The sequence below is a fragment of the Phyllobates terribilis genome, unplaced genomic scaffold (assembly GCF_046119375.1).
Source record: "Phyllobates terribilis strain yellow unplaced genomic scaffold, ASM4611937v1 Scaffold_360__1_contigs__length_1932075, whole genome shotgun sequence".
Classification (NCBI taxonomy): domain Eukaryota; kingdom Metazoa; phylum Chordata; class Amphibia; order Anura; family Dendrobatidae; genus Phyllobates; species Phyllobates terribilis.
The window spans coordinates 1591177-1607290 of record NW_027363120.1 but is presented as its reverse complement, the minus strand read 5'-3'; the positions used below and the strand labels follow the sequence as shown (position 1 = coordinate 1607290).

Here is a 16114-nt window from a genome sequence, read left to right as displayed (position 1 = left end):
GAGAACTCAAATTGTTGAAAAATATCAACACTCTCAAGGTTACAAGTCCATCTCCAGAGATCTTGATGTTCCATTTTCCATGGTGTGCAACATAATCAAGAAGTTTATAACCCATGGCACTGTAGCTAATCTTTGTCGACATGAACGGCAGAGAAAAATTAATGAAAGGTGCAACGCAGGATAGTCCGGATGGTGGATAAGCAGCCCCAATCAAGTTCTAAAGAAACTTTAGCTGTCCTGCAAGCTCAGGGAGCATCAGTGTCAGCGTGAACTATCCGTCGACATTTGAATGAAATGAAATGCTATGGCAGGTGATCCAGGAGGAACCCACTGCTAACACAGAGACATAAAAAAGCTAGACTGCAGTTTGCCAAAATGTGTGTGAGTAAGCCAAAATTTCTCTGGGAAAACGTCTTGTGGACAGATGAGATCAAGATAGAGACGTTTGGTAAAGCACATCATTCTACTGTTTGGAAGGCCTACAAAGAAAAGAACACAGTACCCACAGTCAAATATGGTGGAGGTTCAAAGATGTTTCGGGGTTGTTTTGCTGCCTCTGGCACTGGGTGCCCTGTCTGTGTGCAAGGCATCATGAAATGTGAAGATACCAAAGGATGCAATGTAATGCTGTAGTGCTAAGATGTTAATGGTCATCAGGAATTCATATTGGTATCCTGTCTTTAAAGAACCCTTTAAGATATTTCACAGTAACAGTTCAACTTGATAGCCTTGTACTTTCTGTAATTTTCTCAAACACCTGGACTGCATAGCTCCATTATCATTGTTTAGTTTATAGTATCACCCAGTACCATATAGCTCCATTATCAATGTTTAGTGAGAACGATGCATGTTTAGATTTGTTAGCAATATTTGGTGAGAATATTCTGTGTTTATAGAATGGTAAGACATCTGGTACCAGGAGCATTTGGCATATTTCATCTCCGGTGATATATTTGATATATTTGTTGGAGTTAATTGACATCTGAACAGCTGGCCACTCAGAAGAAAGATACTATATTGAACAAATAGAACCTGTCAGAATTTGTGTAACATTTGGTTGCGCAAGCATTTGTTTTTGAACAAGATATAAGCTAGTGAAGTTTTCAGCTAAGACAGAAGCCTGTTGACCTGTGGACTAAAAGGGGACGCCCTGACGTTGCAGTGTGGATTCATCCCAGGACTTTTCTCTGTCTTCGCTGTTTTGCTTCTCACAGCTGATATTTTTCTGGACAGATGATGTATGTTGCTTCTGGTGAAGTTTTTCCTGTATAGTGTGCGCTGTAACTACTTTACCTTTGTGATTTATATTGTGATGCAAAAGTGTACGCAATATCACACCATTTCCTATTTTCTGTAATCATTTAATTATAATAAAAATTAATCACCTTCTTTAAAGCCGTATCCGAGCCCTTTAAATACTTGGCAAAACATTTGGTGTCAGAAGTGGGATACACAGAAGGCTTAAAATTTATATTTTAGCTAAATTCCGATAATCCGGAATTTTGAGACCAAATTCCAATAGTCCGGAAAAGTGTGCGTACACCCCAGCAAGCTGCTACTCTGCTGAACCAACTCCCAGATCCAGAAAAACAGCCGATGCCTTTCTATAGAAGCATGCTTCAAATCCAAAGGAATTACTCCGCCACATGGCAAGATCTCATTTCCCTGGCAAATCTTAAAGCAGGTGATGCATATTGGCCTGTTATGGACACTGCATTTAATGATGCCTCACTTGTCAGTGACACCACATGGGACTCTGATGTTCAGTTCTGCCAAAAACTTAAGCTCCGAGCTGTTAACGCGGCAATCGTAATAGAAAGTCCCATTGTGCCCAATCCACATACATTGTCAGAAATGCCATCAGATGCAAAACGTGTCATCGATCTGGTCAATGCTTTCTTCAGTGTACCACTGCATCCAGAAGATTGGTATCTGTTTGCCTTCACTTACAGAGGATCACAATACACCTGGACAGTCTTACCACAAGGAGCACAGAACTCACCAAGTCACCTCTCAGGCTCTTCTCCAGTGGTGTCAGCCCAAAGTTGTGTTTTTAGGCCACTGTCTCTCTCCAAACCTGAAACATCTAACGGGTGAAAGGAAACTTGCTGTTGAGACCGTTCCTCTACCAAAAGGACCTAAGCAATTACAAGCTTTCTTAGGACTTATCACATATTGTCACCAATGGATTCCAGATGCCTCAAAGCTGATGCAACCGTTGTACGATGACCTCAAGACGTCAGCTTTTCCACTACGTCCCAAATCCGTGGAAGCCTTCTACGCTCTTAAACAGGTCATACAGTCTGCACCAGCTCTTGGAATCCCCCTGTGCGTGATACTGGAGCCTCAAGCAGAAGGCGGAGTCCTGGCCTGAGGACCGCCAACATCTTAGACACGAGGAGACGCATCACTGGAGCCTGTCTCCGCTCTTGCTGCACTCCCCTGACAGTAATCTCTACTAGCCAGGGGTAAGTGCTTCGGACCGGCACCCCCTGATCACCTGTAAAAGAGACACTCACCTCGCCCTCGTCCTCCTTAGGGGTCCGGAGACATCAGGGTTGCCTGCGTGCAGTGCACCACGTCCTCTGTGGAGTCCTGCAGAGCGGGTCGTCGGGACTTTCCCTTCAACGGTGTGTAGTGCGGGGCTGGGAGGCTGATAGTCCCGGGCAACGGAGACTTTTGAGGCTACTCTTGCGCTTTGAATTTGGCCCAAACAGAGCATCAATACCGTGATAATTCTCCTTTATACTCTGTTCACTACAGGGTCATTTTTTACATCAGTGGAGTAATATGGGAGTTTGTTAAACTCCAAATATCCGTCCTCCATTGCTAATTACATCAAAACTCCATCCAGTGGACATTTGAATTATAACAATCATTTTTTTTTATCATTTACTTCAAACGCCATCTTGAGGCCCACAGGAATATTGCAGTCTCAATTTTTTACAACTATTGTCCACTCACTACTCCTATGATACCACCCAACTCTCCATGGTCATCTAATAACCAGACTTGACCTCACATATTCAGTTTATTACTGGACAATAGATAACCTGCTCTGGCGATCCCTCCATTTCTTATCATGAAGTAACTACTGTCTACAAACCATGATTCTGTGAGTCTTCCGGTTCAGGCGCTGACCATGTGATCTCTGATTATCTATCTGCTCATGTTCTCCCCCCCGTACATCGCCTCCAAGCTCCTGATTTTCGACCCCGCAGCTCAGAATTTTTTTGAAATTTTCACACAGCTGAAGGTCGTCTTTGAACAATATCTTTGGCCTATATGGACCGCTACCTTCTCCGTAGCAGGCAAAAACTATCTTCCTTTTCCAATCACTCTGACTTTTCCAATCTTCATAATATGGCTCTTACTCTAGACCAAGAGGAACAGCCCGCCCAATCTGAAGACGGAGGGGATCTACATCAACCTCCTAAAACGCCCCGCAATTCTACTTCTAGGAACGGGGAATCACAAATGGACCCTTCGGAACTAGCGGCTGAGGTCACTGCTAGGCTACTTCCTGAAATCAAAACCTTAATTCAATCCACACTAAATACTGCTCTGATGGATCTTCAGGCCAGACAGGAAGAACAAGCCGAACAGCTCACTGAGTTAGAATCACGAGTATCGAACATTGAAGATGATTCAAATGAGGACCATTCCAAAATAATGGCTATTGTTCGTGAAAACACAATACTGAGAAACCGTATAGATGACCTTGAGAACCGCTCTCGCAGAAGCAACCTGCATTTGGGGGGTCTACCTGAATCGTATCTTCAGAACACTCTGAAACCCCTATGCGAGAACGAAGTCCCAAAAGCCCTAAAACTATCTGAAAGTAAAAAGGTGGAAAGGGTCCACAGAATTGGTCCTCCACCCTCTGTCTCTGGAGCTTACAATACAACCAGGCCAAGACAGGTCATTATGAAATTTTTGAATTTCAATGATAAAGCTGACATTATCCGAGCATCAACCACCCATTGATCATTCAAGGCCATAAAATCTTGCTTTTTACTCCATTGAAGTAACCAGGAAAAGGAAGTCCTTCAGCTCTATATGCACCAGACTGCACAAAGAAAAAATTTGCTTTCAACTCCGCTACCCGGCTACTCTACGCCTGAAAGACACAGATGGCTCTTTCCGGGAATTTATCTCACCTGATAAGGCAGAATCTTTTGTCAGCAGTCTCCTAGGCCCAGGGGCCAGCCCTGAACAGACCTACCAGGCGATAACTCCCTCTAGCTCACTGTCCCCTAAGAGACCCACAAAACGAGGAGACAAAGGAGACCAGAGTTATAACAATCGTTGATTTAATGAGTTTCTCCTTTTATACACCTGGAGGCTCTGGAGTAAAAGTCTTTTATGGAGGCACCATTTCCGCTTGGAAAGCGTTTAGAAAGAAATATGGCCTTTCTTTCAGAATTTCTAAGCACCTGCCGCTATGGCGGAACCCGGAATTTCCACAGGGCAGTGAAAATAAATTATTTTTTAAATGGCAGCAAGCAGGTATAAATAACATATCTCACCTTATCCACCCAACCGATCAGAGATGGTTGACGTACCCAGAATGTATGGATAGGTATGATCTACCTCTTCAGCAGGGCTTTCAATTTGAACAAATTAGACTATCCATTATGTCAAACTTAAGGGATGTTACCTTCGAGACCTTTCAAAACGAATTAGATGTAATTTTATCATCCCCAACAGGCACTCCCTCAATATCTAGTCTTTACTCGGCCATGAAATCCAATTTATTAAAGATACACCCTGACATTTTCTTTAAATAATGGAAGCAACAACTTGATGACGTTGAAATTCCCACTATGCCCAGCTGAGTTTGAGACCCCTGGGCTAGACCCTATCATTCCCCCCATAGCAGAGCTAATAATCCAAATGAAACATTTTATGGGAGTAGAACAACTAGATGCCCTTAGTAACAAAGAACAACAAGCCGGCAAGTTTCTATCAAAATGGAAGCAGTTTATTAGAACATGTTGCTCTCTGACTGAAAAGAATAAAATTGTCAAACCATTTACTTCTACAGAATGGTATATACTAGAGGATTTACACAACAACCTAGGACTTTTACGCGTTAACTAAAACATGGGAGATAATTGACACAAATCACCGATATTTACTTAATTCTTTTGGTTGAAGATGACTGTATTTTGCAAGACTTAATCTTTGTATCTTTCTTTAGTTGATTATTTGGTAAGCCAGCTAACCTGAACTTATCGGGTATTCAGTGTGCCTGATCTATGGACAGGCTCCTTATTATTCTGCATTCTGGCTTTGGTTCATATGTCTTTATATGTTTTTGCTTTTCTGAAAAAAACAAATAAAAATGATGTTTAAAAAAAAGAAACAGGAAGATTCCATCCGGGATATGCCGTGGTTACACATGACCAGGATTCATTTAGAAAAGAGAAAGCAGCGGTGGACGTGTCTCAAGACACTGAAGAAGGGCCTCAAAGCTCTCTTATGAAGTTTTATCCATTTACATCAAGACAAGACACCGGATGATGAAAAGAAGTCGTGGCAAGAAGCAGGAGCTTAAAGGATGAAGATGGAGTCTGGAGGAAGAACAAAAAGATCTGTCTACCTCGTAATTTGTACCCCTCGGTGACAGAATGGGCACCGGGTATCACCCATAGAGGCAAGAATCAGATGAATGACTTGATTTGGAAGACTTATATGGCACATGGGATTTCTACTGTCACCCAAAAATATTGCAAGTCCTGCTTTGTGTGTGAAACATGCAATCCAGCACCGCCTCAGAAAGTAACTCAGAAACATTTGGCTAAACCACTCTATCCCTTTCAAAGAATTCAAATCGATCATATTCAAATGACAAAAGTAGGGAAGTACGAGTATGTACTGGTAGTGACTGACATGTTCTCGGGATGGCCTGAAGCCTATCCAGTAACCAATATTACTGCCAGAGTGACTGTTAAGAGACTGATGACTGAGGTAGTGTGCAGATATGGAATCCCAGAGGTAATTGAGAGTGACCAAGGACCCGCATTCATTGCAGCACTGACTAAGGAACTATGGACATTGGTAGGGGCCGATTTGGGTTTACATACTCCGTATCACCCCCAGAGCTGTGGTAAAGTAGAAAGGCTAAATTGCACCTTGTAAAACAAAATACTGAAAGCCAGTCAGGAGGTCAAAACTTCCTTGGACAGACATTTTGCCCATTGCCTTATATTCAGTCAGAAACACTCCGAGGGGTCCCGCTAAACTCACACCATATGAGATTCTTTTTGGGGGGCCTCCAAGGTTGGGTCAATATTTTCCACAATAGCTAGCCTTAGGAAGTGATACTCTCGTAAATTATGTCATTGCTCTTACTAAAGAATTGTCAGTAACACATGCACGAGTTTTGTCATCCATAACAGATCCAGATTTAAGTAAAGGTACTCACACTTTCCAACCTGGTGACTACGTGCTGGTAAAGAAGTTCACCAGAAATACATCCCTAGAGTTGAGATTTGAGGGTCCATACCAAATGCTCCTGACCACTCCTACTTCAGTCAAACTTGAAGGAAGACCGACGTGGATACACGCCTCCCACTGCAAGAAGTTCGTGCCTCCATCAGAACCTTCTACAAAATGTTACATATCCTCTATTTTGTGTGTTGTGCCATTCTATACTCATTTCTAGGAGGACAACAGATTGCAATCACCCAAGCAAGGGGGGTGATCACGCACTGATGGGTGAGGGAACCACAGTAGGGACAAAAGGTTAATAAAGTATTTAGGGGGGACTGTTGAGGAGAGCCATAGGATCAAATACTTAATTAACCTTAAGACATAGGAGAATACATATTGGTGGTGATGGACCATTTTACTCGATTTGCCCAATCATATGCCACCGCCAATAAAGCTGATTGAACAGCGGCAGAGAAGATATTCAATGATTTTGCTTTGAGGTTTGGGTTCCCTACGAGGTTACACCACGACCAAGGAAGAGAATTTGAGAACCAGCTCTTTCCCAAGCTAGGAAAGTACTGTAGAATTCAGAGATCCCACACAACGTCCTATCACCCAGAGGGTAATGGACAAGTGGAAAGTTTTAACCAGACATTATTGTCGATGTTGCGCACTTTAACAGCTGACGAGAAGAAAGACTGCAAGAGTTCTCTGTCAAAAGTGGTACATGCCTATAACTGTACAAAGACCGATGCAACGGGTTACTCAAACAATCGCTAAGACTGCCAATCGACATCATGTTCGATACTCCGGTGTAAGAGACTTACAGAACATATCCGGAGTACGTTCGGAAATGGAAGGAATGGATGGCAGAGGCATACAACATAGCATCTAAAGTGGTTACGCAAGGACAGAGCAAGAGTAAGGAGTACTATGATCAAAAATGTTATGGAGCAGAAATGGCACCGGGAAGCCGGGTGCTAGTCAAAAACGTAGGTGAGAAAGGTGGTCCAGGAAAACTTTGTTCGTACTGGGAGGACAAGGTGTATGTGGTCTTAAAGAGGAAAGCTGATGACATTCCAGTGTATGAAATCTGATTGGAAAGAGGGGACAAGAAAACCAGAATAGTCCATCGGAATTTATTACAACCCTGTGATTATCTCCCACCACAACAAAACTTTCCAGAAGCAGACCGATATCGACCGAGATCAACTAAGGGACCACCACAGACTGAAACTCCAGAGGTGGATAGTGACCTTGAAAGTTCCGATGAGGAAGAGCACACCATTGTGTTTCTCGAACCGGCAAGGAGAGGGACGTACCATCCTCAAGAGAGTGAACTAAGTCCTGAGGCTCCAAAGTTTGTACCAAGGAGTACAGATGAAGTCCAATTCAGATCTGATGATCGAATACTGATCACTGAAGAGATTGATCGACATTCAGGAGGAGCGGAATTACCAGACCGTGTGGAAACAGGCGACTCAGGAGAAGTACAGAAAGTTACAGAGGCAGATCCAAGAGCATCTGAGGAAGCACGGGAAATGAGTGCGGTGGAAGAAACTCCTGTTACCGAAGAACCCGTGGTATCTGAGGAACAACCCACCAGAAGGATTTCGACTCGAGAAGTAAGGAGGCCCGTGATGCTGACGTATGAGACAATTGGAGAACCAAGTCAAGTGCCAAGGACTGTCGACTGGAAACAGGTATCTCTCCCTGCGGACCAGGTAAGCCCACTTGAGTGGTGTTCACCTCCGAGAGACAGTATGGGCAATGTTACCTGGTGGAAAGACTTGTTTTGGCCTAGTGAGAGAGAGAGCTGGTTGAAGACGTACGAAAAGCTCCAGCGGTAGAGATGCTGATTGTTTTAAATGTGTTGTTTATTTCTTACAGGAGTCCTACAAGAAAAAGGTTGCAAGAATAGGTTATTATCAATGTTTATAAATGTTATACCAATTTGATAATGACAAATTTATATATATAATAACTAAGCCAGCGGCCGCGACCAATCAGCGAACCGTATTAGTGAGGAACGGGGACCGGGGAGCGGCGCCGCCGGTCGGGATACTTCTGATGCGAGCAGGCCCGTACCCTGGGGTCACTCTTAAAAGCAAGGAAAAATGGGGGAAAGTTATATGGGAAAGGGGAAATTGTTTGTGACACCACCCATGGTGTCCGGTGAGGATCACCAGAGCTGCTACAGTCCTCTGAGGCCGGTGATCAGGCAGCTTAGTTGGTGCGGCTCCCCACAGGTGGAGCAGGGTCTCAGGGCAGCGTAGTAGAAGGGATGCAGGACAGAGGGGACCCAGCCGGGTCAGAGGAAGAATAGGCACACTCACAACAGTTCACTTCAGTACCTTTACTGGTGGTGTTTCAGGCACGATCCAGGGCACTGTAGGGTGAAGGGTGCATATCGGGACTCTCCCCAGTGAGCAGGTGTGGAGCCTCCTGCTTCTTGCCTTTTCCTGGTAAGTTTATGACCTGCCTGGAGCTATGCCTAACTTGGTCTCTGTCTTGCATCGGCTGACCTGGTGGTAGGGCCTTCCGTTGGAGATCACATTCCCCGGTCTCTTGGGCCTCCCTCACTCCTGACCCTGGTATAACGGTCAGCTTTTGGTGTTTCTGGGACATATAGTTCGCCAGGGGTTCCGGTAGTTTCTGCTGGTCCTTAGGGATCCCTGCAGACGCGGACCCGGTGTCCGGTAAATGCTTGTGGGGTGAGCTGGTTAAGCTCCTCTGCCCCCTATGTAGCTCACTTACTCCACTTGCCTTCGGCCGCGCTCGGGGCCCTCACAAGGCTTCACACTGGCAGTAGGCCTCGCTACTCTTCACCACTCTTACGGCGTCGGCACGCCCTGGGCTCACTAACTGAGCTCACTGAGTCTGGGCTGGCCTGACTTTCTCACAGACTAACACTATCTGTGGACTCCAGACTTAGACTGCACTGCCTAGCTCCACCTTCCCTATTTATATTTCTAACAGGCTCCCTCTGGTTGTCTGAGGTGGAAGGTAGAGGTGTGTGAATGCTATGAGGGCCTCTTGTGGAGGAATCCGTCCATGCACCCCTCTGGGATCTGTGGCACCAATGCGTAGCAGGGCGCCACATTCCCCCCTAGCAAAGCTCAGTACTCCCGGACTGAAGTACTTTTTTAACAACAATAACAATAACTCTTCACTTTATGGGAGGCACTTTGCTTAAATGTTACATATAAAACATTATAAATAATAAATAGATATTTACATTTCAATAAGCAACCCCAGAATTCAAGTCTCTTCCGGTGAGGTTCCCCGACAGGATGTCCATCTCACAGGTTAGAGTACTTGGTAGCTTAAGGGACCTGTCCAAAGCAAACCCTCCATGTAGGCCCTAGGGTGGTTGCAGGGCATGGCGATCCTGAGTTGGACCTCCGGTTGTGCCACACCAGACAGGTTTTTGTTCTGATGTCACCTAAAGGGGCACTCCAGGGAGTGCAATTATTTACAAGAAGCAGTTTTGGGGCTGCACATAGTCCTCAGCCACAGAGTTCTTTATGTACCCTTACGGTTAACTAGAGGCAATCAGGGGAAAGTGTCCATTTCACTTAGATTGTCCATTGCAAGCATAACACAAATTAATAAATACATATACATGAAAATACACAATATAATACCCCAGGGGCAACTATTTACACTGTCAGAGTTTCCTTCTTACTCTCTGTATCTGACAGGGGTCTGACCTCGTGTGCTACGTGTTGACCTACGTGGTACTGGGATGCGTGAGGCAATAGTATTTGCACTACCTCCCATTCTGTCAGTTCTAAGTGTTGGGGAACTGCAGGGTTGCCTAGACCTCTCTACAGGACTGGCAAGTATACCATTGGCTGGGCCTTCTTGCTCTGCTCCAACCAGGGATCCTTCTTCCGGGGATTCTTCTTGAGCAGGTGTGACGCCTCAAAGCCTCCTGTTAGCCCCTTACCCTCGGAGTCGGGTCCTGTGATGGAGAGATGGAGTGCAGCCGTGGCCCGGACCTGCTCCGTGCCCAGGGCCGTCACATTAAAAAGGATGGTATGGGCTTATCCGGGTTGAGTGGCTGGTTACGACTACGCCACCTGTGGCACCTGGTGAAGGTCACCAGCGCCGCTGGAGTCCGCTGAGGCATGGTGTTATGGCGGCCGTCGTTGTTACTACTCCCCACAGGCGTAGCAAGGCCTCAGGGCAGAGGGACAGGATGACGGGGGTAGTAGTAGAGGAGACCTGGTGCTCCGTAATGCGGTGTAGCGCAGAATAAAGAGTCCGGAGGCCATAGGGGTGAACTTCCAAGGCTTTACTCACGAAAGAGATGGCAGTAGGAAGGCGACTCCCTGCTCCTCGCGGGGGATTTGCGGTCACCAGAGACAAAGGGGGTCCAACAACCTCTGAGTAAGTCCAGTGTTAAATCAGGACCCCGCACCAGAGTGTTCCTAGACTTCAGACCGGGTCCTTTCCTGTCTGTGTGTGTGTGGATAGGCCGGGACTAGAGTTGAGCCACACCCGTATGTTCGCCGAACTGTTCGTCGAACTGGTCGTCGAACACCGTCGAACACCGTTAAAACCAATGGCAGGCAAACAAAAACACATAGAAACACATAGAAAACACCTTCAAAGGAGTCCAAAACCTGACAAACTGCTCAGAAGACACAACTAACACATGGAAAAGTGACAAGTACATATAGTCATGCGAAAAGAAAAGAGGTGGAGGAGTAAAAGGAGGGGGAGACACAGATATAGGCATGTCATGCCCTTCTAAAACCAAAAAAGTGCGAAGCTGACACGGCCAGTCCGTTCCTGCCCGTGCGACGTCTGTGTCGCTGGGTTTGTGCCAGAGCTGCGGTGGACCCTGACGGCCAGCCCCCCTCTCCCAATACTGGTGCCTGTCCGCTGGTGGGTCGAGCGAGCCCCCCTGCGGTGGAGGCAGGTCTAAGCTTTTTAATTTAAATTGTCTCTGTAATTTGAATGAGTACACTTTAAATCCTTTTACAAGGATCTATTGGAGGGCAAGTCTGATGCCAGCAGCCGCGGGAATTCCAGCTCCAGTAGCCTCCACTAAAGCTGCTGCAGTTAAAAAGCTTTAATAAGGATCAAGCTTCGCCAGTCCCAGCCCCTGTGCCTTGGGGTGCCTCCCCGATGCTCTTCACTGAGTGTCCCGGGGGCCCGAAGCATTTCCTTTGAAAAAATTAAGTGTCCAAACTACAGGTGGTGTAGCTTGCTTAACAGCTGGGATAATCCGCTGACTAGCAGACACTGCTACTAGGCCCAAAGTATTTCCTGTGCTAGATGCAGTTAAAAATTTGTAATTAGATCTACAGGCGGTGGCTACTCTGCTGACTAGCAGACACTGCTACTACCCCCAAAGTATTGCCTGGGCTAGATGCAGTTAAAAATTTGTAATTAGATACTCTCGTTGGATGCTGAGAAAGCATTCCATAGAGTCTCCTGGCACGCCATATATTATTCTCTTAAAAAGCTTGGGGTAGGGGTCTAGGGGACCCTTTTATAGCCAAAATCATGGCCCTGTATCGCAATCCGTCAGCTAGGCTGAAGATAAAAGGAACATTTTCATCACCTTTCATAATCACCAATGGGACAAGGCAGGGATGTCCTCTGTCCCCTCTCTTGTACATCCTAGTGATGGAGCACCTGCTCTCATCAATTCGTGAAAACCCCAATATTAGGTGGATTGAGGTGGGAGGCACCGAGTACAAGTGCTCTGCATTTGCTGATGATGTCCTAGTATATATCACTCAATCACATATATCTGACGCGCCCCCTGGGACATATTCCTTTTTGAGGGGAATACCCGGCACCGGATCAGATGGGGGTTTGTAGTCTCCGAGCGGCTGTGACCCGGCCCCGTGCCCAGGGCGTCAAACTCAGTGTTATGTGGCAGTCCTACAGATGTTATTAAGAGTTCTTTTGTGTCGACTACGCCACCCGTTGTGATGCGGTCACTGGGGCCGCCGCTGCAGCAGGTTCCGCTGAGGCTGATGGTGGATGCGCAGCTTGGTGGGATAACCCCCAACGGGAGGGGTATAGCCTCAGAGGGGACAGGCGCAGAGGATGGGGGTTGTGGTGGTGTAGTGCAGACGGCAGTGAAGACAGAGTCGGGTTGTGCAGTTAAGGGTGTTTACTTACTGCAGATGTTGTACTGGTCACTCCAGCTGCTAGTGACCACCCGAGCCGTGCTGCGTCCACCAGGTCCTGGATCCAGCCAACCCCCAAACAAGTCCGGAGCGTGGCCCTGAGCTCTCTTTCTGTCCCGTTCTCTGGCCGTCCCCACCAGTAATCCACCTAGGTCCAGCTCCCTCGGGCCTTCTGTTGGGACACCCTTGGCCCTGGGTTCCCTGACCCTTCATGTGGTGTGCCTTCGGGGTGGATGTGATGGGTGACCGTGGCAGACGCTGCCCACGGTCTCCGGTCTCTGGCTGGGGAATGTTTTACCCCCACCAGCTTGGGTTCCGGTACCCTGATGCCGACTCTTCACCCGGTGCTTTTAGTTGGGATCTCAGAGTCCTTCTCTTCTGTGCTCTGGGTCTCTCTCTTTTCTCCTCTCTCACTCTGGGTCTTGGTCTTTCTTCTCTCCTCTGCTCCTGACTTGTTCTCTGCAGCTGACTCACTCCCTGCATCTGATCCTCTGCATCTGACCCTGATCTTAGTTGGTGCCCACCTTATATACACCCTCTATGTGTGAGCTCAGGTGACCAGCACCCAATGAGCTCCTATCTTTACCCAGGCTGCTCCCCCTATCTGCCCCTACACTACATGGGATGTACCACCCCCCTCCCACTCCAGCCAGGAACAGACTCGGTCGTACCTGCACATTTCTAAGTGGGAGTACCGTTGGCCTGTTCCTCGGAAATGGGATGTGTGTAGTGCATGCAGCCTACCGAGCTCAGTTCCACACTCCATCCTTGCCCGGGAGTGGAATATCACACCTCTGGCTTGAGGTGCAATACTCCTGTAGCAGCCGAATCCTCAGGGTGCTACATTCCCCCCTGGTAAATCACAGCACGTCCTCGGGCTGTAAAGACAAAAACACCAAAACATACAAAAATTTTTTTTTTCATATAAACATAATAAAACATATAAAACATTATATATATAAAACTTTTCATATAAACATTCTCGTCGTCTCTTGTTTCAGGTTCCTCCTCCGGACACTGTGCAACGTGTGTCCGGGAAAAGTGGGACAGTCTCTTAGAAAAACTGGTTTTCCTATAAAACCGGTAGGGGGCGCTTTAGGACGCGCAACTATATACAGGGGAAGTTGGCCGCTCTCAGTCCTCGGCCAGGTAGGGAGGGAAAGGGAATGGCTGCTCACAGTCCTCAGCCTGTGGGATTAAGGGGTTAACGGGTAAACAGTTCACTCAGCTGGTCCCAACGGGGACTATATATAAGTATCAACAGTTTCTTTGGTACCCGGTTGGGTAACTATTTACATCACTTCTCTGCCGCACTCAACGGCGTCTTCCTCCTGCTCTTTGCTTACAGCTGGTTGTTACTTCAGACCCGTCCGGGTCCTCTTGCTCCTCCTCCTCGCACCGCAACTCCTCCTCCGTCAGGCGGTGTACGTGGAGGGCGTAAGGTCCTTTGGCACACTTGTGCCGGGTGAAGGTGACCTCGTCTCCGATGTAGAGGTCACGACCTCTGTGCCCCTCCGGCAGATGGGACTCCACGTCTCTGCGCGTGACAAAGACGTCGCCGGGGGTGTTGTTGTCTCTGATGAAGCCCCACCCGTGCTGCTGGTTAAACTTGATTACAGTCCCGGTGGTACGGGGACTGTGCGCTGCACGGGGGTCCCTCCTGGTCCGGCTCTTTTGCTCGGCGCTCCTTATTTGGGCCTGTTGTTCCCGGACCCGCCTCTCTCTCCGCTCCCTCGCAAACTCCTCGAGCTGTTGGCGGCAGCACTCCGCACGCTCTGCTGCAGCTGCCCTAGTTTCCTGAGTGAACCCCATTAGATCTTCTCCGGTGGGGTCCCACTCAAACTGTGCTTCCGCTAGCGGGGGCGAGATCCTTATTACGGGCTTCGGAGCCGGAATCAGGGGTGCACACATGGCCCCAACCCTCCTCTGGGGCTCCAGTTCGTAATACTTCTGGGGCCAGATGAAAGGCTGCCCGTCCGGCCACGTGTGCTGGGCAAACAAGTCCTCTCCCAGACGCGGCACCCTTGGTTTTGCGGGTGCGGGCGCGGTGGTGGTGGCGCCCGGGTTGCCCAGGCCTTGCGGCCAGGCCTGGGGCACCTGGAAGGTGAAGGGCACCGTTAATACGGCGGCGCCCTGGGCTACCTGGCCTTGCGACCAGGCCGGAGGCTCCGCGGAGGTAGGGGGCGCTGTTGGTATTGCGGCGCCCGGGGGTACTAGGCCTTGCGACCTGGCTGGTGGTACTTCCTGCTTGGTCACGCTCGGGGTCGAGGCGTGTGACGTCACAGGGGTCGCGGCGGCGGCTTCCGGTTGGGGCCTAGTCTGCGTCGGTGACATGGCGTTTTCGGGCACAGCAGGGGGACTTTCGGGCTCTGCGACGGGGAGCTGGGGCAGGTAAGCGGTGTCACGGCTTGGGGTATAGGCGTCCCCTTTACCTGCCTCCATGCGTTCGGCTCCCTCCTCGGCGCCGTCTCCGGCCTTGGGTCCTCCCGCGCCATCCTCAGAGGCGGTCTCCTTCCTCATCTCGGCTGGCGTGCTCCGGGTCTTGGTTTCAGCTTGCGTCTTGGTTTCAGCTTGCTGGGCCATCTCCCGGCTCCATTCCGCCAATATCTCGCGCTGTACCCGGGCCATCCTCCGTGCGAGGCCCTCCAGGGCAGTCTGTGCACACTCCCGGTCTCGGGGGAGCTGTGCAAGGACCTCCACTAGGCCTAGTGGGGTCGTGGTGTCCAGCAGGCTCCTGACCAACGGGTCGGTGCTGCTCTGCTCTTCTTCCAGCAGGCTCCTGGCCAGCGGGCCGGTGCTGCTCTGCTCTCTGGACATCTCCGGGTGAGCTTCTCTGCTGCTCCTCTCCAGGCTTCCTGCCTCCGGGTGCGCTCGCTCCAGACTGCTCCAGGCGGCACCCATCTTCGCTCTCTTCTTTCGTCTCCTCCCACTTCGAGGGCGGTCCCGGGGCCACTGGGTGACTGTCAGCTCCAGGGGCGGTTCTTTCACGCTGACAGACACCTCTAGCATCACAGTCTCTGTTGGTGGGGGCGGTTTCCACTTTTGGCGCCATTTTCTGTCCTGGCCCACGATGGGAGGTGGCCTCTTGCCCTCCTTTGGCACGCCCATAATGGCGTCCGCTGCTCTTCCAAGGCGGGAAATCTGCGGTTTTGGCGGGAAGCGTCGCCCAGTGGCGGGAAACTCTGCAGATGGCGGGAACAAGTTGGAAATGGCGGACAATCGGCGGGAAACGACTGGTGATGGAGTCCGATGGCGTGGACCCTCCGGAACCGGCGGGAGACTTCTTTCCGAGGTAAACTTGCACTTTTCTTCAGGCACGCAGTACCCGGGTGCTGCGGGCACGTAATCCTGCCGACTACGCCAAAGTTGACGCGCCCCCTGGGACATATTCCTTTTTGAGGGGAATACCCGGCACCGGATCAGATGGGGGTTTGTAGTCTCCGAGCGGCTGTGACCCGGCCCCGTGCCCAGGGCGTCAAACTCAGTGTTATGTGGCAGTCCTACAGATGTTATTAAGAGTT

At 49.0% G+C, this 16114-nt stretch overlaps 1 pseudogene; it reads left to right on the top strand.

Moving 5' to 3' along the window:
- The first annotated feature begins 3363 nt into the window (after window positions 1-3363).
- Window positions 3364-16114, top strand: part of LOC141222279 (dynein axonemal heavy chain 12-like) — a 186554-nt pseudogene continuing 173803 nt past the window's right edge.